Source organism: Euprymna scolopes, chromosome 11 (assembly GCF_053919585.1).
Source record: "Euprymna scolopes isolate OS-2025 chromosome 11, ASM5391958v1, whole genome shotgun sequence".
In the NCBI taxonomy this organism is placed as follows: Eukaryota; Metazoa; Mollusca; class Cephalopoda; order Sepiida; family Sepiolidae; genus Euprymna; species Euprymna scolopes.
Window position 1 is genome coordinate 82,582,485 of NC_136492.1, and position 24,183 is coordinate 82,606,667.

General features: G+C 32.2%; 1 protein-coding gene across 3 annotated transcripts in view; it reads right to left on the reverse strand.

Annotated features, from left to right (window-relative positions):
* LOC145288242 (uncharacterized) overlaps positions 1 to 23,343 on the reverse strand; it is a 33,157-nt gene extending 9,814 nt beyond the window's left edge. The window contains exon 1 of one of the 3 annotated variants that reach the window (XM_080136280.1): positions 22,532 to 23,343. The gene's annotated coding sequence lies outside the window, so the exon portion shown is untranslated. Of the gene's footprint in view, positions 1 to 6,776; positions 6,889 to 18,426; positions 18,616 to 22,531 lie in introns of those variants that run through there. The other 2 variants (XM_080136278.1, XM_080136279.1) reach the window with 2 other exon arrangements.
* Between the last annotated feature and the right edge of the window lie 840 nt (positions 23,344 to 24,183).

A 24,183-nucleotide genomic window follows, 5' to 3' on the forward strand; every position in this document is an offset into this window, starting at 1 on the left:
ATTTTCTTCTAGTTTAAATTATCAAAATAAACAATTGTGAATACTTTCGTCATTATTGTAACATCATTTATTTCCGTACTATGTTTAAGTTATTTACATGCAATTTTCTCATGAATAAATCTTCTTTAACACGTTGACAACCATAAGAGACTTTTTAAACAACGATTTAACTTCCACCTTCTCTTATTTTTAAAAAATCTATTCTCCATTTTGTAATACACCGTTCTTAAAAAACATTGATACATTATCTTCTACATTACCAACATAAATATATGACTCCGAAAATGATTTTTTTTTTAATTTTTCGAGCGATAAGGCCGACGAAAAAAGCCTTTTGCAGACATGCACAAAAACAAACAAACAAACAAACAAACATACATACATACACACATTTTCGCTTTTATACATATACATAGTATCTGTTCAGTGCACATTTACCTATACGTAGGGCAAACTACTTATAATTCAATGTATGTAAGATATTTTTCAAAAATAAACAATTATAAACAGAACGACCTATAGAAACCTATCTATATTTTCTTTCATTGTAATATACTCTCCTAGAAATAATTCATAATATCACAAAAAATGTTTTCTTTACGTCACAAGTGTCACGCTCATACATTAATTCCATAGCTAATATAACATACTGACCCAACGGGTCACGTGTAGTCTAGTATATATACATATATATATATATATATATATACATATATATATATATATATATATATTGCGATGCATTTTTAAAAATGTGTAATAAAGTATTTTTATTGATTTTCAAACCGAGAAAATATGTTTTCTCTACCTTTATATTATTATTTTGTGCTCAACAAAGGGTTGCTCTCTGCTCGTTTTCTATTATGTAAACAAAACAGGAGAAAAACTGGAGGAGTCCTGCCTACAGCAGGAGGAGGAAGTGTTAACAAAAGGGCTGAAAAAGAAATATTAAAAAAACCCAAATAACTGAGAGAGTGGGGAAGAAAAGATAGAGAGAAATATACCGTATATAGAGAGAAATAGACCATATATATAGAGAGATAAACTGTATATATAGAGAGGTATACCTTATATATAGAGAAAGTGAGTTGACAAAAGTTGTCAACGACAGTTTAGGGCATGAAAGTGCAGACAACGAAAGACCACGACGACGTCGCAAAGCAACTATCGGCAGCGGCGGTTACGACGGAGGTGAACATTTACGAGACATAGTTACTAGACGAGGACGACGGCGGCGACGGCACGAGGGTGGCTGCGAAGGCGGCGGCGGCGGCGGCGGCGGCAAAAGTCAATTTTAACTGGTTGCCAAAGCCAAAATATTAACGGAACAAGAATAAACCCCACGACCATCTATCTTGGCGAAAAGTCGGGAAAACAGCGAAATAATAACGACAGGCCAGTGATTCACATGCTAATCAGAAACGAGAATTTCGAACTTACTGCGTGCACATAACACTTGTAAAACGATTGAATATAAACAGACGAAAAGGAAGAAATCTAAAAACAACAAAAAGAACACGTATTAAAAGGAAACTCGTGAGTTATCGATCTAAAACTTTTCATCTCTCTCGCTCCTCTTCCATATAATGTATGATCGATTTCAAACAGCGCAGAGGAACTTTTTCTTAAATATCAAAATAATCTGTATGATGTCTATATATATATATATATATATATATATATATATATATATATATATATATATATATATATATATATATACAGATATACTCTTAGTAACATTTGAATAAGATTATTTCACTTAGTTATATATTTATTTGTTTTTCTTGAATTAAATTTTATTGCTTATATATGAATAAAAGTTTGTTAATTTTCACGTGTATTTGTCCTCATAATTTCTCGTGTGATTTCGCTGCCCAATATACTTCATTTTATTGTTGTCTTCGAGAGGGATTCCCTTTTTCATATCACCGGATTACTAAGAATCCTGGGAAATTTCTTTTTTATATATTTCGTTTTGTCACCAATCTCTAGTGTCCCCAGTAGGACTGGTATACAGATTAACAATATATATTGTGAAGCCGTATACCAGCCCTACTGGGGACACTAGTGATTGGTGACGTAACAAAATATATAAAAAAAGAAATTTCCAAGGTTTCTTAGTTGTCCGAGGATATATATATATATATATATATATATATATATATATATATATATATATATATAATACTGTGAAAATCAAATCATCTTTTTTAGGCATTGAAATTGTTCATCTGATTAACAACTTCTGTGCACATGCGAAAATATAAAAACATACCCATAAAAAACAAACTTGTTATAAAATCGACAATTTGCGTGGATCATCTGTTTATTTTATTATATTTATTTTTATACGTGTTATTTTGTACACCCCTAACAAACAAAACACATAAAAACATGTTTTAATATGTTAGCGTTTCAAATTTAAAAAAAAATCATTCTGCTTTACTGCTTTACTTTCTTTTAAAATTAAAATATTAAAATACATAAATAATTTGTTGAAAATTTGCCGGTCAGTGTTGAAATTAATATGCTAAGCAAATTTCATACCCATGTATTACAAGTACTGAATAAAGAAAACATCATATTTTACTTGACACGAGGGCAAATGCTGTATTGTGTGAGTAAAGTCGTGCTAAATTTTTCCGCGGTTAAAATATGCCAATAAAAAGGGAACTAAATGCTTTTGCATTTTTATTAAATCGGAATTTACGAATTATATTTGCATTTTTCATTGCAAGTTGGAATACTTTTCAAACCTAAACGAACCACATATATTTACGATTTAAACTATTTATATATATACTCTAATGTACACTTTAAAGACGTTAAAATTAATCGAATATATATATATATATATATATATATATATATATATATATACTTCGGAATAGTTTTTATTTAACAATCAGTGGTTATGTAAACGTGAGAAGCACTTGCCCGATTCGGATATATACACAGCTATGCGGATTACCCAGGATATAACTTGGAAACTATTACCAAACGGATGTAAAGAACGTATAATATGGATTTTACCAAACAAGTTGGATCAACAAAAACATTCATATCCTTTTTCTACAAATACTCCTGCTACAGGACTTCTGCTAAATGGATTATTTTCACTTTGACTTTCCATGTCTCACTGACTTTAGCAAATAGGGTGCATACCTTTATAAATATTTGCTAATATTTTCACTCCTCTGATGAGATGGTAGACATCGAAACCCTATAGGTTAAGGAGATAAACTTTCTAAAACATTCTTTGTCTTGCTTAGAATAATAAAAATTCTTTGATATGAAACTCAACCACTTCATTTCATTTCAATGAGAGTTTTTTGAAATTCATTGAATTACAATTTAATATATATATATATATATATATATATATATATATAAAATTCCAATCAGATTGCACAGTTTTTGAAACCGTTTTAATAAAAAGGAACTAATTAACTATTAACACATAATAAAATGAAACATAACAAAATATCTTACACTAAGTAAAAGTTATCAAATGCAATAAACCTGACTACACATAGCTGACTAGTTGATTAGAGAAAAAAAAACGAGGATATTAAAGCCATTTTACCGGTAAATATCATTTCATTTTTCTTCAATATTAAACGTGAATTTCTCACTTTCACTGAAATCACACGCAATAGCAATTACGTTTCCACATGTTTGTGACATGACCGTCCTTCATGGCGGTCGAGCATCCCCAAAAGCGCGATGAAACTTAAAAAGGCAGATGTGACTTTTTTTTAAACCTTGTGGTACCCGGGCGACTGCAAAAATCCCTGCTGAGAAAAAAGAATAAATGTGTTTTTGCTTAATCAATCGACATACAATGTCATTTTTGAGAGATATAACGAAAACATTTTCGTTGTTGTTGCAAACGAAGGATGACTAAAGGTTAGGGAATAATTGTTTAGTCTTTAAGTAAAGTTACGCCGACCTGGGGTTATGGACGTGACCGAAGGGTCATAAGAAAAACCGCCCGCGGCTCGCAGGTGCAATTTATGAGAAATCCCAACCGTCTATTTAGACCAATCAAAATATGCCGGAAGTTGACACTGTGATTGGTTGCAAAGTCCACCCAGCCTAACTCCACCCCGCCATTCATAAGCGAGAGCGAAACCGAAAAACGACATATTGAGATTGAAGATTAGGATTGATTGAGCTTGATCTAGCTTGCGTGTTTAAACGCAGAAGAGTCGAGTTAATCACTTCGCCCACTTTATGACTCTCCACGACCCCCCCCCCCAACGCAAGAGACCACGAGAAAGGTGAAATTATTCGGATTATTTAAACTATGTATTTGTAATGAAATATATATATATATGTGTGTGTGTGTGTGTGTGTGTGTGTGTGTGTGTGTGTGTGTGTGTGTGTGTGTGACTTAATAAGTAGACTAGAAAAAAAACGAAGTTTGTTTTTAGCGTGAATTGAATTGTCTTACCGCCGGGAGGCGTTTTGTTGAATTACTGTTTTTTTTTGTTTTTTTTTTTTTAAGGGTACGGCCGATCTGCGGAGCGAACAACATATCAACCCTCGACGCATGAAGGACTGCGAAACACCCGACCCCGATTGAAGACTGACCAAATTCGTACAGGGAATTTAATCTGACGGGGTCCTGCTGCATGAGAGGTCACTTTTCGTGCCGTGACCAGGATTCCCGTGATAATGGGTCCCTATGAAAGGGATCAATTCATATTTGGCGCGCGTTTATCAAGAGCCTCACTCTGTTAAGATTACCTGCAGTTGAGAAAAATATAGATCGAATTGCGACCTTTGGTCATTTTAGTGACCTGAGATGAAAGATTTTTAAACAATACTACGGCAAACAGTATTTTTTCGAAGATCCCGAACTTTTAATCTGAGAAACGATAAAATTGCGAGAGATTGGCATCGGTAGGGTAGGATTACTGGAATGCGATGCAGGTTGGATAAGTACAACACTTATTTAGACGTTCTCTGTTGTCGGGGTAGACGCCTTAAAGCGTGTTTTTGTGTGTGTTTATTGAATGGTCGATTGAATTAGTGAAAAAAAAAGAGAGAATGAGACAGTATGAGAGCAAACCATTGTGTAGAAGGATTTGTTTTTGTTAAAGAAATAGCGTCTATCTCTCTTATTGCATCATTGCTATCATTGACTTATATCGGGTTGTGATAGAATTGTTTTCGTTGTTATTAGAGCAAGGGAATATGGAAGTCCGAGGGGTTGCATGGTAGATAACGAGATGGATCTCGTTGTGGAGGTATTTCAGGAGCATCGGACGGGGACCGTGCCGAGAGAAGAAGCAGTGACGAGAATACAGATGGCATGGCTAATTTAATGACGATATATTGAGTTTATAAGCCTTCTCGTATGTGTTGGTCGACAAAGGCGTAAGGACCGATGTCGCTAAGGGCATCCGATAAATTTTCTGGACGTTTAAGAATATTACTTGGCCCTAGAAAACGTCCTGAGAGGTCGCTAACGTAGTGAGAGACCACCTGGAAACCGAGGGGCGAAAAGCCGAGGGTGTGGTGTTCCAAGCACGTGGAGAAACGCCGATTAGGAGTCAAAAGAAAATGGGATGATATGCTGCGTGAAGGTCACATCTTGGTCGTCGTTGACCAGGATTGACTCTTACGTTACTTGGGAAGGGACGGTTTCACATATTTTCATTAGTTCTTTTGGGATATAAACTATTTAACAGTTTGTAGTCGTGATTGGCTGTTTACATATGTTAAAATCGCTTGCAATTTTTTAATAATATTTCGAAGATTATGCGAACAAAGGACTATATAGCTGGTTATCCTATACAATAATAACGAAAATATATGTAATTGCAAGTAAAACAAATGGTAACATTCGTAAAAATAATGTCTCAAATATTAACGTATCAGAAGATTTACCAAAAGTAATAAGATATATAATGCATTATTTGTGAAAAACAGTTTCTGGAAGGTTACAAATAGTTTAATAAAGCTACATGCAACAAAAAAAGCAACAAAAATAAGCAAACATATATACTTAATTTGTGAAACTAAAAAAAAAATTAACTGTTTTCTCAATTTTTCGAAATTACTTCCTCAACATTGGCATACGATTTTCGAAGAAAATGGAAACTTAATTACTTTCTCTGTTATTTCTAGCATTTAAATCGGTAGATTTGGAAACAAAAGTGCTATATTTTACGAATGTCTTTTTCATGAATAATTAATTTCCTATCTAATCGTTTTTCGTTATTGTTAGCTATATTATTATTTGACACCGGCCACTTAAATAAATATAAAGAACTTGAGAATAAAATAGATGAATATTGTAATTGTCACCAGAAAAAAAAACAACCGTGAAAACCAGAGGGAGTTAAGTTAACGGTAATGAGGGAATAATATTACTTCAAGCTAAAGCGAAAACTTTGACCAATAAACAACCGCCAAGTTAAAACATTACCAATACCTCCCTAAAGCTAGACCACATGAGATCGTAATTCCCCCTCTTCCTTCCCCCAACCCCTAGCGTCTTCCTGCAACACACCTCGCTTCAAAAACCACACAGCTTACATTCACAATGTACACACCCAACTTCCTTCCAGAGCATAAACCACAGCACTTATGAAAACGAATATAATATTTATTCTCTTTCCAATAAACACACGTTTTAAATCGTTTGACGAAATCATAATAAACAAATAATAAATATTGACACATTGCCTCAACATTCTTATTTTCAAATTTCACTTGAGCTATTGAAAATACTTATTACGTATTTTAAAAAAATCGCTTACTTTTTATGGTAGAAAATTGTTTTCCCCCTTCATTATTGGAATGAATAACAAAAATACTGTAATAACATACTGTGTTCGAAACACGAAAGAACATTACAAGCTGAACTAATATGTAAATATTACAACAATTATGACGTCACCAATTGTAAAAACATCGTCTGAAAAATTCTTTAATTCCATAAAGGTAAACGTTTTTGGAGACGATGATGTTCATTTAAGTGCTTTAAACTGCTATTAGAAACGAAGTGGAGAGAGAATGAGAAGAGAAAAAGAGGGACATCCGTGAAACGAAATTGAAATGTAAAATAGATAATGATATGATGGCGTTTTCTGTTGGACCAGACTGAACAGAAAATACCGTTAAGACGGTACCACTTTTATCATTATAAGGGCATTAAGAAAAAGGTTAAAATTAGGAATTTTTCGCTATGTGCTAGAAATAAGAAGATAATCACAGAAAAATTATGTAAGAAAATAAAGCGCCTCGCATGAAAGTTGTTTAGGGCATGGGTGTTAGTGATGAAGAGAGAAATATGACAATCGATTAAAAAAAAGCTATCCGATTGCGTAAACAATGACGGATAGAATTGGGGAAATACGAAGATAAAATAAGAGGGACAATATATGTTTTAATAAATAAATATATATATATATATATATATATATATATATATATATATATATATATATATATATATATATTGAGTGTGTTTTAAAAGAGGAGATGCGTTTCAAATATATTAAAATTAACGGGAGTCATGACAATGTATAATTTCATGTTGCAATTGTAATTATATTCCCCACTCAGGAGTGTATCAAATATACAATTAAATAATAATCGGTCCTACAGGTTTTTGTATACATTAATTATCAAACTTGTGTAAAGAATCAGTTCATAAACTGATAAGGTAAACAGGGTCTGTTCTTTTTGAAGTAGAGATATGCTTATTAATATAAGCCCGTTGAACGTAATAGAACTTTGTACCAGCATTATTGGGTTTGCTAGTACATGGAAATGGGAGAGGTGACATTCCCAAATGTTATAAGAATTTTAATGATGTAATGATAGTTTGAGCAAGAGAAGCAACTGAGTAGAATTCTGGATTGTAAAATATTGGGCAAAACTATGGATGTTTTTGAAGTGAGATTGCGAGGATGCGCAAGGCAATCAACCGCGTAAATTAGATTATATATGTTATATTAGCGAGTACAAATGGATGGTTTGAGTATAAAACAATAGCAAAAGACAGAAATCAAGATGCTAGCGAGGATTCATGAGTTTGCTTAGGAAAGGATGCAGAAATGAATATAAGAAAAAAATAATATGCATAATCATGTAACAGACCGTGGACGGGCGTATGCAAATACCGAACTATATGCGAGTAAGACCAGGGTAGAAAAATACTATGAAAATGGGTGCACAGTGAAAAGAGCACGTTCGAAGAACGTTCGAAGCGACCTTCGATAGATTAGAGGTAAGTAAGAAAGCGCAAAATCACAGTTTATTCGGGAAAATACCCGGAAATAAATGCCGTTGTTAGAAAAAATCTGAGTTATCACTGATCCTATGTTCCTTCCGTCGTTCTCTGCTACACGATGTTTTGTTTACGTGTGTAAACATGTGCAGCCGATGCATCCATTCAGTCTCGAAAGACAAAGAGTACCCCTTGTAGGGGCAGCTGCGCGTGTAATTGTGGGGCAAGTGTTTCGCAATCCCAACCACATGTCTCCTTAATTGGCACTGTTTGAGTCCAGTGGCAAATGGTCAAGGACGAGTGGAAATAATCGGCGTGGCAACGTAGTTATGCCGTATGTTACAGTTAAATAACTAAAGGCTTCCTTGTAGGGCTCTATAGATAAATTTATCTTTAGCTAACCCTTGACAACTAAATATTTCTGTTAATTAGCGAAGTAAAAATCTTACTGGCCAAACTAACAATATGACATATACATTCCGAGACGTGTACATAAATTATAATGAGTTTTCTGTATTTTTAAATAAGTGTAATTATAAATATATACCGAATTTATTACATGTTTAGACTTGAAAATATTAACATTCTAATCCATTCAAAGTATTTTTAAAAAGGCCTCGTTAAAAATAGTATATTGTTCTATTTAATTTTTATTGCTTATATAATTTGAATTTCCTCGTTTATTTAAAGCAAAACAACCGTTGAAAATACATTTTTCATTTAGCAATAGACTTTTAGAAGATTGTCGCTGTGAAGGACACAGTCGTCACTAGATAACCGTTTTATTATTTCTAGTCGCCAATTGAAAAAATATCACTCGCAAATGTAACTGTTTCACTTGTAATGTAAAGCCTGGTAGAAAAAGGATGATCAATGATACCGTATTAATTAAAAATCAATTAAGCGTAAATAACATGAAAGGAGAATATAACTTACATGCCTGTTTGATCTATATGTAACAGGTAATCTATCTTTCTCTTTGTTTAAGGTATCTTGCTGTACTTCAGGTGTCGCTCACCATTATTTAACTAAATATCATATTTCCGGCAACCTCGGGTCAGAATCTTCCGCCAGAAATTATACAATGCGACAACAGTACAGAGGCAGCTTTTGGAACACATCCAGTTTAAATAAATTCGGGGAATTCAATAAACCACAGTTAATTTTTCAATCATAAAATTTACTTTAACTAGCTATATCAACGGACACCCTCTTTTCCCATGTTAATAGTGAATTTCTAAATAACGTCAAACTTAGCGTCTGCCATCGTTCGTTTCGAAAATTTCAGACTACTTAAGTAAACTACCGGAAAATGTCGACACGAAGTAAATAGAGATTGGATCGTAAACTGGATAGGTACAATTAAGCGATTCTTCGACATGTTCTAACGACTGAGTAGTCAAGATTTACCAGGTGGTTGTTACTTTGGCAGATTATTATGTTTGATTTGTAACTCTTCTATTTATCTTTTTTGCACACCGGTCGACCATGTTCACGATTCAATTAATAAACACGGGTGCAATCGTGTATTGCTTTAATTTATAATCAACCACGGATTGTCCCATATAATGACATCATAATGTATCTTACTTTGGCTTAGAGTATTACAAAATAAACTTGTTTAAATGTATGGGAGAAATTAACACATCATATGTAATATGTTACCTAATATACACTTGTAATATCCGAAATGTTTTAATAATATATTAAACATAGTGTTAAAATAGTGGCAATTGCTAGATGGGGAAATAAGATTAATACAATAGTCTTCATAGAAACACCTTGTGAGAGGTTGCTTGGCGAAATACGTGAGTCTTGCCAAAACAGAGTGGTTAGAGTGAAAATAAATGAGGAAGAACAGTTTATTCGTAGAATAATTGATGGGACAAATCACTGCTCACGGCTATGAATACAATTGCAAAAGCAAGAACAGGTTTACAATGGTTTCCAAGAAAATTTAAAGTACTTATGAGTTAGCTGGGCTCAAAGCTTGGGAAAAACATAATAATAGAATAAAAACAGTAACAGTCTAATTCCTTGAATTTTTACTTGTAACAAGGAGGACATGAGCCTGTGAAATCTGTGCAAATCGCCAAAAGTCATTATATCAAAAAGTAAGGTTTCCGTTTGTATTTAGAGAGTGATAGAAATTGCGTATATTGATAGCAAATATTATAAGGTTTTTACTCGTCCTAGTGATTCGGTAAAACCTTGTACTCCCGTCATGCATGCGCCTGAGAGTTTTGCCTTTGGTACCGCCGTTTATCCTCTCGTGTTAGTATCAGTGTCGTCACATTTTTTTATAAAACAGTTAATAACAAACAATGCATTATGTACAATATAACATTTTCAAAACTACTAATGGAAATTCAGTAACTGCGAGCAATAAATACTACGTATTATGCTGGTTTGAAAATACGACGTCGTGAAAAACTACTTATATATATTACATATATTTTCGCTGCAAAGTTAAAACAAAGTGTAAGTAATCCAATTTTTATACAGATGAAAACATACATCTAATGCTCTATACTCCAAAGATATTTTCGCATCAAATAATGTGGTAAAGATGTTTTCCTAGTAAAGAAATACTTATCTTATTAAATGTAAATTGGAAATATTTTCTACCGTTAACGATTTTAAGAAATATTTTTTTCTCCATAGAGAAATGAACTGCGACGTACTTCAAGTTAAACTACAAATAACGCGATAGTAGAACACGTTCTGTCTACACTAGATTCAAAACGTATATATCATGTTATACAGTGACTCTAAGCAATGTAGCCTTAAAGAAGCAAATTGCCTTAGTTATTTTAAAATGTATAATACATATAAATATACTTTTTACAATAATGAACAATCGGTTTATGATTATATATTTGTCTAAAATAAGGAAAATAATAACACGTATATTTACAAGTAAAATAGATATTATTTTTTTATTCAAATCGATGATTACAATAAAAGTTTAATAAATTCTATCAATAACGAAATTATTATTGACGTATTGAAGATTTTTAATCGATGAATTAACTCAGTAATACTTTGAACTCAATAAATTCTCTAATAATAGTCAGACATTTTAAAACTAACAACCACTTTTCGATCAAGAAAAAAGGCGGTGAATCGCGCCGGTTTTACACGACCTGATTTAGACGGGGTAAGAAAAACAAAACTGACAAACATACAAACACACACGCTCGCATATACAGAAACACACACAAACACACACACACACACATATATATATATAATGCTTCTATCCACATTACACTCATACTATATAAATAAGTAACACGAAAGGCAATAGAAATATTCTGCAACGTTTTAAAATTAGCATGAATTTTAGTTATTTATAAAGCTCGAAACATATTTCTCGGCATATATATCTATTTCTAATATCTTGTATTTAGGTAGCGTCTTTAGAAAGACATTGTTGAACAGCACAGAGCGTATCTGCTTATTTTATTTTTGTTTTGAATTTCTTAATGTTTTGTATTGTCGTCTTCTAAGTCAGATTTGTGTAAGGAAGTTCCATAGTCGTTTTTGTCTGTCTATTTTTTAAGTACTTTCAACTGATTTCCTGTCCGAAAACGACCGAAGAAAATCAGTTAAAAGTATTTTTAAAAAGATAACAGATAGACGAAAACTACTATAGTACATTCTTACACAAATTCGACCTAGATATTAGAACGACCACACGAAAAATGTAGAAATTACAAAAATATACGATTAAGCAGAAACAATCCGTGCTGTTAGAAAATGTATTAAACCTATTTCTAATATAGATATGCGAGTAGTGTATGAGACTTCATTCTAAAAACTACAGCATGCATATATAAGTGGATACGTATTAATATATTGAGTGTTATCGTTAACAAATGTGATATTTTACAAGTGAAAATAGTTTCTAATATTATACACTAGTATTACAGTATAAAATATTATTAATTATTATTACTTTTATTATATATTACATACTGTCACATGATTAATCACAATACTATTATTATTTGTAGAATATCAAAAACATATGACAATAAATTCTGGGTATGCATATAGAAAGGATCACTAAAACATCGAAATGATTTGTATAAAATACTACACTTTAAAAGAAAACTCTCAAAGTGTGCGCATTCAGGTTATTAGTTCACAAATTACAGTTAAGTAAAGCTAATATCGAAATGTATTCAAACGATGATAAAGCTAGAATTACATTTGTTGTTAAATAATTGATTTTCACCGAAGCAAAATATTTTAAATAATTCAGTATATAAATAAATGTTATCCGTTTTACTTTCGAAAGAAATGTTCCTATCACTGGAAATGATCGTTGCGGATGGATTATGTCGACATTTTATGAATATCGTTGAAACATAGAAAAAAACAATATCAATTTATTTTGTTAATTATACTTGTCTAATGCCTATAAAAAGCTCAATTATATATTGTTGACCGCTGTTCCGAATTTATTATCATTTATTTAACTCTCTCTCTCTCTCTCTCTCTCTCTCTCTCTCTCTCTCTCTCTCTCTCTCTCTCTCTGTATATCTGTATATATATGTATATATATATGTATATATATATATGTATATATATATATATATATATTAATATATATATATATATATATATACTCAGTGTGCCCCAATAAAATGCTAAAATGTATACACATTTAAATTACCATAAAACGACCATTTCCAATGAGAAAGAAAAGTTTCACACATCAAGGTATTGTGCACAAATATAGAAACCGGCTAATTAGTAAAACTGTTAAAATTGTTTGCCATTGTGGTCCATGGACAGCTAACAACATTCACTGATTTACTGGAAAGCTATACTAATCAGTCCAATTGGGATGTTGACGTACATTCTTTCAATGGTTGCTTTCAATTGATTCGGTGTATCTCATCTGTGTTTAACATACTCTTCATCCCCACTCGCCCCTCCAGCACCCCCAAAGAGAGCAATCTATGGGTAGGGGGTCAAATCTTGTGAGCGTGTGTAGTACTCGATATTACCTCTTTGTCCTACTACTCTGTTTCACAGGTGACTATCAAAATGTGCTCTCATATCAGGATGATAGTGGGGAAGTGCTTCACCCGGTCGGAAGTGTCATTCTGTATTCCTAACCATCTTTTGAGACCGTGTCATAGCGTATTCATGTAGCAAGTTGAGATAATTTGAAGAATGTATACATTTTATTGGAACACCCTATATATACATATACACACACACACATATATATATATATATACATCTCTCTTTTTCTCTCTCTCGCCTCTCTCTCTCTCTCTCTCTCTATATATATATATATATATATATATACATGTATATACTAATAAATAATAAAAAGTCTATATTTTAAATCCTTTCAACCTGTTAAAATGTTCAATCGTTGACAGCACCTGTTTAATAGTGCAAACCAATCTTACTATTATTATTACAATTTATGAATTGCTCCCGCTCTGACTCACAAACCTTAAAAAATAATAATAATAACGTATTTCCTCAAAATTAGTTAAATCCAAAATAATCTGAATAGTATTTTCATTGCCTTTATGATATGTACGCTCTCTTGTATTGTAAATTTATTTGTATATGATCTGTAGTTATATTAAACCTACATTCAGTTTCATAAATAAATATAATTGTATGAATAATGTGTGAAATTTGATTGAATGAAGTATTTCCCGCAAATATACATTCACGCACACATGTACCCCCACGTACACCCCATATATATGTATATATATATATATATATATATATATATATATATATATATATATAAATCAAGATACTGACCATTGAATATCTAATAATAATCTGAATTATAAATGTTTTTATAACAGCGCTCAGTAAGTAAACCTTTTTTACAAAAAAATGATATGGTTTTTCAAAAACAACACGAATAGCAGTGCGTTTCGACTTTTACATATCTCGTCTGACATCCAAAGTGAGTGTAGCAATCAAGAAATACTAATTGTTGAAGTTGTCTTTTATTGTAATAATCAATTTTACACTCGTAAGATGTCTTAACGTCGCAATGCAGATCTATGCCCGTAGATTATTTCAACAATACACTGTCTGATTTTCATATTTTCTTTGTCTTGTTCATTTTATAGGTTATTTATGTACACAAAGCACGCATGATTTCGATAAGAAGGTTTATACGTTTCCCTACTTTCTTCTCTCTCTATATATATCTTTCCTGTCCTCTATATTTATATTTGGATATTTTGCCTAGGTTAGGTTATGTATATAATCACCTATACCTAAGTCATCCTCTACGAACCGATACGTCAACGGGATTATAACCTTATGAATCGCGGAATATAGCTAAATGCAAGAATATCTTGGAATCTGCTTAATGCAAGAATATCTTAAGGCGGTTATATCTATGAATATGATTGTAAACCGCTGATTTACTGCATACATTTCAATACACAATTCTATTTATCTATCCGTTAGTTTGTCTGTTTGTCTTTCTGGCTACATAAATGCTTTTGCTGACCAACAATGATGACTCTACACGATTTTAAACAGATACAAAAACAGTGTTACAAAATACACAGATGCATAGAGCTTTACGGTGACTCGTTTAAAAACACCACCGTCTCATTTATAAATGCTCTAACCAATAATATTATTATTTGAAAGCCGTATGTTATTTCTGCTCCGTTGCTTGCCTGTTTGTATTGCATTAAATCTACTGACATTTTATTCTAATTGTTTTGAAATTTAATTATTAAATGGAAATAATTGCCTTGTATTACGTGACATGAGGACATCCATGTAAAGATTAACATGATTTTACATATTCTAATATGCGAGAGTGTTCTTAAAATCAACTAGTAACCTCAGCATACATTCGTAGTAAACATTGTATAAACAATAAACATCATTCAATTGTAAACGAATAACAGTATCGCAAATAGACATTATGTCTGAAGTAAGATAAAAGAGGGAACACACAAAATGTCGTCAGAAATATGTATATGATAAGCACTATATTTTTAATCGGTTACAGTAAAATTGGTACTAAATTTAATATTCTGTTGCTGTAACGCAAATGGCTACACGATGGCAAGGAAAAACTGTAGTCTATTTTAATTTTGTAAAGTATGCCAAATGCCTTTAATTAAAATATCGCTGTATCTTTTGGTTATTAAATATAAAGAACATCGCTTTTCTCAATATTAGTAATGGATACACAAATACTCATGTTACTATGTAGAAAACCATTCTGAACATATGAAGCATGCCTTTTTTATAGTTGTTTCATACTTAAGCTGACAATTTAAGAAACAAAGCTATCGTCAAATTATATTTTCCAATTACTTTGTCACATACAACTGCATAATCAATTACGGATGCTTATGAACGTATCGAACAGTGCTATTTTTAAATAGTTAACTTAATGTTTTGCGATATATTTTTTTCTATTATATTGTTAGGTAAAAGTACAGAATAGTTACAAATCACCCTCCTCTTCGCATATTAAGAATGGCTTTCTAAATAATAACGCTATTATTTTAGCCCAATAAGTGCATGATTACCCAATTATGTTGAGAAATTTCACGAGTTCATTTATAATTCCACTTTGTCTAAAACTAAAATAATCAGAACGTTACAATTCTTGTTTTATCATATTATTTGTGTAGCAGCAATCGAGATTAAAATTGTGCCCACATTCTCAACTTTAATTTCTAAATATATCCTAGTAAAATGCCGCGGTATGTCGTGGATGTCCTCATTCCAGACGTAAAGAGAAACATGTTATTTCTTGAGAAAAAGGAATAGGAAACGAAATTTTTACAATATTCCAAATAGAATCACATGAAACTCTAGAGGATTCTGTGTCAGAAAAGTTTTATAAATTGGTACTTATGTATTTTTATTACCGCGCTGAAATAATAGCGCTATCATTTCGACCCCCATTCATTTGACAGCCATTCTTAATATACGGAGGGGAGAGTGTTTTCTTTTTTAAACTATTCTGTTCTTCCACCTTACAATTAAATAAAACAATATTGTGAACTCGCAAAAACTATTTAAAATAGCGCGGTACCAAAAATACATAAGCACAAAAAATAAGATATTTATCAAACATAATTACATGAATTTTGTTGAATGATTCTAAAAAATATAACGTATATTTCGCATGTGGTCAAAGAGAATTATTTCTTTTTTTAATTTAGAGATGAGGCTTTCTAGCTTTGGGTATTCATTCTTTTACAGACTATAATCCTCAAACCTCGTATCGTCCAAGACATGCTCTAGCATTCTTCATGTGATTAACGGCGACACGATAAGTATACTGCGTATTCAAACTGTATATCCAGTAATGATTCCCTTTCATAGTTGTGTTGTGACGTTTTTAGCCAATTAATCTCAACGCCTTTATTCACTACGCCACAAGCCTTGTGGCGCAGGGATAGAAGTATTGAGTCTCTGCGATTACAGGTGATCATTGAAGATAGCGGTTTTAATCCTAACCAAGCAAGCTAAAGGATTAGTTAGCCAAAATATGTTGGAACATACACTATGGAAGGTAGTAATTACGGTGGATATAATTACAAGACTCAGCATTCCTGTAACGTCGCGGTTAATCACCTGAAAAAGGATTATTTGGCCGAAATGTTGCGAAACAGCAACTACAAAGATGAGGTCAACAGTCCGAAAAAAAAGAATACATGAGATATATTTTTGGTACTTGTGGATATTGTAAACCAGGGGTATCTTAACGTTCGCTCAGTTTTGGCCAGAACATGACGTTAACAGTTGGATGATACCGAGCAAGAGATCGGGTTTAGCTGTTGGCTGACGTAACATGCCGATCAGTAAATGACAACGCGGCGTGTTCAATTACGACGAGGTGGCGGCGCCCGTGCCTAGCAGACAACTTTTTAATATTTATTGGAGGAGGAGAAAAACCCAGCTTTTACATGCAAACTATGGACAGCACTAAAAATTAGTCTTTAAAAACTCCTCTGTCAATTAATAAAAAAAATACAAATAATATTTTAAAAAATACTTTGTTTCCATTTTCCGATGATGAAAAAAATTTCAAACATAAATGAATGGCAAAATAGCTTTGAAAAACAAAATTTCCTTTAAACTTTTTGAAAAATATTCCCGTAAAATCATTTGACCCAGAAAACAAAAAAATATGCTCCTTATAACATTTTTCTTTTTTTTCGACAGTTATTAAATAAAATGCATACTGAAACACCAAATTACTGTAGGTTGTTTTTTTTTTTGCATTTTACATTTGTTCATTAACCTACTTTTTTTTTACTCAGCATTATGATGTCATCGACGACGCTCAGCAGAATCAGGCTGTTGACATCAGATTCAGGCCAAAGCCGAGCGAACGCCGAAATACGCCTGGTTCACAATAATTATAATGTTTTTGCCAATGAATTTAGTACATAAATATTGTAATCGTAGTTACATATTTTCTACTATTCATACTAAGCAGCGTATTTTTAAAAAGTGATTACAAAAATCTTTTAATTCCTATTAGATATAAAAAGGCAGTAGCTATATTTAGATGCTTATTGATATACCCCAATACGGTATCAAACGTAAAAAATCAATAGAAATAAAGCAGATATGAGTTAAGACTGTTTTATGAACGGTCTGCAGTGGGTCTCGAATTATTTCCGAGAAGAGTAAACAGAGAAGATTAGACTTGTTTTTTTTATGTGGGCCTTGCATTTGTGTATACGATCAAAACTTTTGAGTAAATATGCTCTTATATGTAAGTGCTACTTACTCGTAAAAAGGTACACTATTGAGATTTCAGAAAGGAAATGCTTAACAAGCTTTGGAGATATATATATTTTTCATTTCTATTAAACATTATCTTAGAATAAATATAAAGTAATTTACACATTGAAGATATAATAAAATAATATTTTAACATTAATACAAATCTATCAATCTCTTAAATTATTTGTAAATAACTGAGAACACTGTCGACCCTTTAGTAAATACATTTAATAAATTCTCTAGCGTGATTTATAGTGAAGAAGAACACTAATACTGCATACGAGACATTGAAATAATCGATATGTGGATAGATGAAAATTATGCTGCATTTTCTCTTTTAACTAAAATAATAAAATGATGACAAAGATAAAAAATAAACGAAAATGTAATCAAACCTTTAAATTCAAATGTTTGTCCTTGAGAAATGCGTAATTTCTTAATTCGTTTGAATATATAGTATTGTAATTTTTGTAACAGAAACTGGTTCTCGCTTCTTTTATCGAATTTCAACAATGTCACAAAGAATAATGTTATAATCGTCACCTGGATGCAATATGCGGCGCTGAAATGAGCAAAGATTTTAATGCTTACAATAACAATTACGTCATTGAGTTTGGTTGAAATGATGGTGTTGTTTATTTATGTTTCCAGTGAAATGTGCGCATCTTTTGGTAAATATTCACTAACCATCAAACTATCAGTCCGAATCTAATGGAAGAAATAGTTCCATTTTTGAATATCTTGGTAAAATGGACAAATAACAGAAAAAAAGTTATGTTCATTTTGGGGGAATAATTACGGTTCTGTTTATCATACAGATCTGTTACTTCGTCTATTTGGTAATAACACCAAGTAATGGCATTAAGCTTAACGTTTCTAGTTCAGTTATTATTCTTGTACGATAATTGTAATGTTGACAGCATTAGATCTTCAGGGTTTTCAAATATGATGTTAGTGCTATTTATAACACATATATGATGTTAGTGCTATTTATAACACATATATGATGTTAGCGCTATTTATAACACATATATGATGTTAGTGTTATTTATAACACATATATGATGTTAGTGCTATTTATAACACGCAAAGACGTTAAACCCAAATAATTTCTCTAAACATTTTTCGGTGGTCACGCATATGTATGTCATTATATGGCTGACAAATGCCCTTGTAAACTGAATGAAAACAAATACTGATCATCGCCCTGAGATGATAATGTTTATTCGAAATATTTATCAGATTAAGTGTTTTGCGTAATGCCGCCCGATACGAAAATGCACTCGTCCAGTGCCTTCCCGAATTTTGTATAAGTAAATATATTCGTGACAATTGTACCAAGAAGAATTTGGCACATAATTTTAAAGTTAGAAATAAAATACTTTATAAAAAAAGGTAAATTAGAAAAAATGTAAAGATGATTATAAAGATAAACGGTCGCGCAACTATTTTCAACTAGTTTCACTAATTCATAATTTGACTTTAGTTTTCTGAAACGTCCGTGTGTTATGTAATACAAACCAATTGTATGTAACAAGTTTACATAACATTTTCTTTCCGGTCATCTATATCACAGGATTAGGACTTTAAAAAAAATCGGATTAAATCGAAAATGTTAATAATACATAGTTTCAACGATTATACGGCGAAGATAGGAAGCGTTAATACATACTTTCACGGTTAGACAAGCTTCTGTGTCTGTGCTTCACTCCTGATCTAATATACAGCACATTCATCAAATCCGTTTCCAAGGTCGCTCGAAAAAGTGTTGAAGCATGCTACAGTAAATATCTCATTGTTGCCGCAATTTTCTACCTGTATAAGAGCCAAGTACTACTAAGATAGAGGACTGTTTCTCGAGGCAGCCTATTCTGCTAGTGACAGCGTTCAAAACCAATTTCGTAATCTAGTAGGCGATGCGCTTTTCTCTTCTCTGCAACCTCGCACAGACGATACGTTGCGAGCCTTTCATTGTCTATGGCTATTTTCATGAGAGGTGTTCGACTAAGCTCAAATAAAATAGTTCCTTGTCGCCAAACCATTCACCAGAAAACACACACTCGGCTAGTCCAAATCACTATTAATAAATTCCCCCACTCTCTATCGTTGCCTAAACCTAACCATGGATTCCATGAACAAAGCTTATTTTCTTAGAACTGTCCACCTGTGAAATTCTGTCAGAAATCGGAGAAAAATAGTCCAATAATTCGCTCTTTACGATGGAGTAAATTATGATAATGTTGAATGCAAACACATAGTAAATAGAATTACTTTCAAATTTTACCCGGGTGTTTGGAGGTGTATGTTGAACTCCTAAAAAATAGGAAACATGGGGGCGTAGTAAGAAAGCAGGCTCTAACCCATACTGCGAAGCTTCAAAACGATATTAATCTTGTGAAAATCCGTCAAATTTTTTACCTAACCCGATTAAAAAGCTTCGCATATCTCTGAATACTCTTTATGTAAAATATACAAATGTTTAGACCATAAATTGTCTGAGTAATTTGTAGAAACCACAGGCGTATATTTTTTTAACGTTGACCCCTATTATGCCCCCTTAACATTTATTGCTTTGTGCTCAAATCAAGTTATTCAGTTAAATCCATGTCCAAGAAACTTGTATCTAAAATTTCAATTGTTTATACCGAAAATTGGTGGAGAAGTTTGTTAGAGTTCTCAAAGGTCAACTTGTAAAACTCTCACCCCTTAACAGCCAAACTTCTGGCCAAAAACGGATTACGAAGATTTCCCAAATCTCAGTATCCTGTATATCAAATGTCGAGTCTGCAGATTGAAAATTGACATAGTTATTGCGTAGGGAAATGTACACAGACAGAAAGACGCACAGACAGACATACACTTTCACTTTTATAGATATATAGAGTGTCCTTTATATACCTCTTACTTATCTTATTGTGTCGGTTTTACATTGATCGTCTGACCCACTCCAAACACAGCACAGTGGAGCGTTCCTGTAGAGAGCTTTTATCTGGGACATAATTAGCAGGGGCACTATGTAGGCAGTTACACTTGATCTTATGCAATGTCCTGAAGCTGTCGGTGTAGGACAATTTTCTCAATATTAACTGCAGCTATATTTTAGTTTTCTTCACTTAATTTTCTGGTTATAATATCCCCGAAGTTGTAGTCGTCGTGGAAGAAAGAAAAAAAGGGAACTCCGGAGTTGTTCGTGTTTGCGTGATTGACGCGAATTTAAATCGCACAAGTTTGAACATATGTTCCTATATACGTTGCCTCCCTACGAGACAGAGTTAAACACCGGGTGTTTTTTTGTTTTTTTGAACATGTCTAAGTCGTGGAGGATTTCAACTCCACTGACAGAGAACAAGAAATTGAAGTGTAGCATCTGGAGAACAGATGCCACACTTTGATCTTGGCCCGAACATATTTTTGAAAACAATGTGCAAGATAAACTTGAAAATTTTAGACAACCAATAATATTAGAAAATAGTTAAATGTAATTAGTTCCATCAATCTTTAAGTTTTTATGATTTTTGTTGTTGTTGTTTTTATTAGAACGTGTAGTGTGTTTGTTTTCGATTTGTCAACGGTTAACTATACTACATTATTGCCCAAATTACTGCACTCTTTTCTACTGAGATGTCAAAGAAGTTCAGGGTTTTTTTTATCGTAACGTAATGCCGATGTGAAAGGAGAACCTATTTAATATTTACATCATTAAATTTCTAAGGAAGAATGCACGGTTTAAAACAAGCAGTCAAGTACAATTCGTTATCATTTAACTAATGCCGATATAGAAGATGACGCGTATTCTTGTATATATATACTCCGTTATTAAATGTAAGATTAATTCTCTATGACGTCATTTATTTCCACCAAAGTTCTATATATATATACATTTCGGTCTATGTATACACTGGTATATTTGTATGTACAATGTGTTATTTTTTACAAGGGAGTTACCGTTTATTAAGGTCCAAAGGCTAGTCTAGGTTAAGGGTTAAGAAGGTAAGGAATAGTAATCGTTAATAGTGTATATTGGCTAGTACTTGGATTATTAAAAAAAAACTTGTTTAGATTAATTTTAACGATATTCTAATCGGATGAAAAGCAGGCCAGTGGAACAGTGTTCCAAAGACACGCAGTTCCAGGTAAAAAATGTTGTTTATATTTATGCTTACCCCTAAAATATATAAATATATGCATTCTTTTTAATTTAGAATGCTGCTGTTAGGTGTGATGGTTCGTTATGTATACTATATTTTTTATTTATTTATTTATTTGCATGAGAATAAGAAAGGAAGGAATCATTTGTGAAAATTCAGACATCTCATATATTTATAAACCTTTGCTTATGTATTAGACATCAATTAATAATTTCCAATTTTTTTAAAGAATGCCAACGTGTTTTTATAGCGCATGTTATTAGTTCAGCCTCATCAATATGTTAAATTTAAATATTTCAAACTTGTATTAAGTTATATAAATTGTCATTAGAAAATAAGTGAGCAAACTTACCGAAATTTCAATTTCTTCAAAAATCCACTTGAACATAAATTTTAAATTTGTAACATTTTCTGGAAACTTTTATCAATTAATTAACGTTTGGTAAGAATTGTAATACGGTTAGTAGATACATTTTGATTAGAAATATGCTTTGATGCCACTTTTTCACATGGAACATAATTGTGTTGCAAACAATTTATTTTACTCATATAGTTAATGTCGATAATCGTATTAGGTTGATTATTCTGAATGCAGTTCACATCTTGAGTCTTATTCGAACAACATTTCATCAAACGAATTTGTCGAACGCACGAATTTTTCTGTCGAACTTTAGAATCTTTCTATCGAATTTTAGATTCATTCTGTCGAACTTGGAAATCTGGATAAAATTTCGGACGGGGCACTTTATTAAATTAACAAGGGTAACTTTCTCTTGTTCCGTCGAATATAACTTGCTATCAGTGTGAATTAATTATAATTAATTATAAGTCTGACGTAATTATAATTAATTATAAGTCTGAAATAATTCGCAACTATTTTTAATGTCGCCGGCACTGAGGTGGAACATTTAAGACTTCGGAAGAGTGCAACTTAGAACTGAATTTTAGCAAGTATTTTATTCGTTACGCCACGTTTTTTTTTTCTTTTCTGAATCGCGAAATATTTCAATCTTTTTATTTTATTTTAAAGGTGTATATTCTTACACTCTCCCCTTTAATCCTACGCCTTTTCATCTCTTGTGTCTTTATTTTACCTCAAGGTGTGTTTTCCTTGCTCTTTCCCAGTCACTTTGCTCTCTATTTAATCATATTCTCTTAATTTCGCTGTGCCTATCCTCTTATCAATTCCCATTCAATGTAGTTATAGCGTCATAAAATAATCCATTCTCTGCTATTCGTTCTATTCTAATGCATTTCACCATCAATTTTTGACGTCATAAAGAATATCATTTCTCTTCTTATGACTCAACGTATCAGCGGTTGAAAAGTATGCCCTAAGATTTGGTAAAGTCTCCTATTAGGTTTGGCGGACACGAGACTGTGTTTGGGGGAACCTACCTCTATATTACACAAACTATGTAACTAGTTGTAAAAATGAGTTCAAACAGTGTTTTATTTATTTATATTATAGTTTCTAACAACACACGTATTCTCCACCTTATTTAGCTCCTGTTTATTCCTAAATTATTAGGCTCTATACTGAGCAGAATGAATGCACACTCTTACTAAGCTTCATCACTATCATTTTAATTTGCTCCTTATAGTTGACTGTTTGTAGGTGTTTTTAATACCATTACACTTTTGCAAATAATATTTCATGTAAATCACACGGTTATATTTTATAATAATGCCACTTCATATAGAGGACATGGCAACTTAGTGAAAGGAAGACTACAACAATAGTTGGAAACATTGCATAACTCCAGATATCTATTTTTCAAAATGCGTCTGGTGTTAACTTAAAGGTATATTTAACTTAAAGGTATATTTGTGACAGTTTTTGTCAATTTACATTATTTTAATTAAAACTCACTCTCCTCGTCTTTCCTTGATTTTCTTGTCTCTCTTCCACTTTTCTTTTCGTTTCAGTTTTTTCCATTCCCCCCTCGATTATTTTTATTTCCCGTTTCTAACGTCTTCTGCTAAAGAATCACCTTAGTCGAG